Genomic DNA, 794 nt, shown 5'->3' with positions numbered 1-794 from the left:
GCGGGCTGCCCCAGTGTGTTCTCCCGGAGGGCGGCTGGCGGCTGGGGGAGGCGGAGGGGCGACGACATTCTCCCTCAAAAGGAAATCATGGAGTGGGGCTCACAGTGACACACGCGCCCCAACTCGCTTGTGTGGGGAAGCGCCCAGTCCCTGAGAGAGCCCCCCCCCACGCGCTCCTCCGCTCACGCACAGGCTCGGAAGCGTGCGGTGTGGTCGCGATGATTTCACACCCACGCGTGACACCCCCGACTGCTCCGCAGCGGAGGCCGCGGGAAGGGAGACTGGCTCTCGGCGAGAGATGCCTCGCCCTGTCCGGTGCAGTTCGTTGAGCTATGTGTTTGCCTAAGAAATGCTCTACCTCGTCAGAAACAAACTGAAATGTTTATTTAAGAAAAGGAAATGGGGCCCTGACCGGTTTGGCTCAGTGGATAGAGTGTGGCCTGTGGTCTGAAAGGTCCCAGGTTCGATTCCGGTCAAGGGCATGTACCTGGGTTGCGGGCACATCCCCAGAAGGGGGTGTGCAGGAGGCAGCTGATCGATGTTTCTCTCTCTCTCATCGATGTTTCTAACTCTCTATCCCTCGCCCTTCCTCTCTGTAAAAAATCAATAAAACATTTTTTTAAAAAAGGAAATGGGATGAAATCTAAAAGAAAAGTCGGTAAACCCTGTTCTGCAGATACACGCGCGGGTATCGGGGGCGCAGACACGTTTGCTCTTTGTTCACTGAAATTGTCTGGACTGGCCTCCGGGTTCCTCTCGCCCCTCGCTCCCCGCAGCCGCAGCCCGGCCCCTCC

The sequence above is a fragment of the Myotis brandtii genome, unplaced genomic scaffold, assembly GCF_000412655.1.
Source record: "Myotis brandtii unplaced genomic scaffold, ASM41265v1 scaffold251, whole genome shotgun sequence".
NCBI classification, from domain to species: Eukaryota; Metazoa; Chordata; class Mammalia; order Chiroptera; family Vespertilionidae; genus Myotis; species Myotis brandtii.
This window is presented reverse-complemented; position numbering follows the sequence as displayed.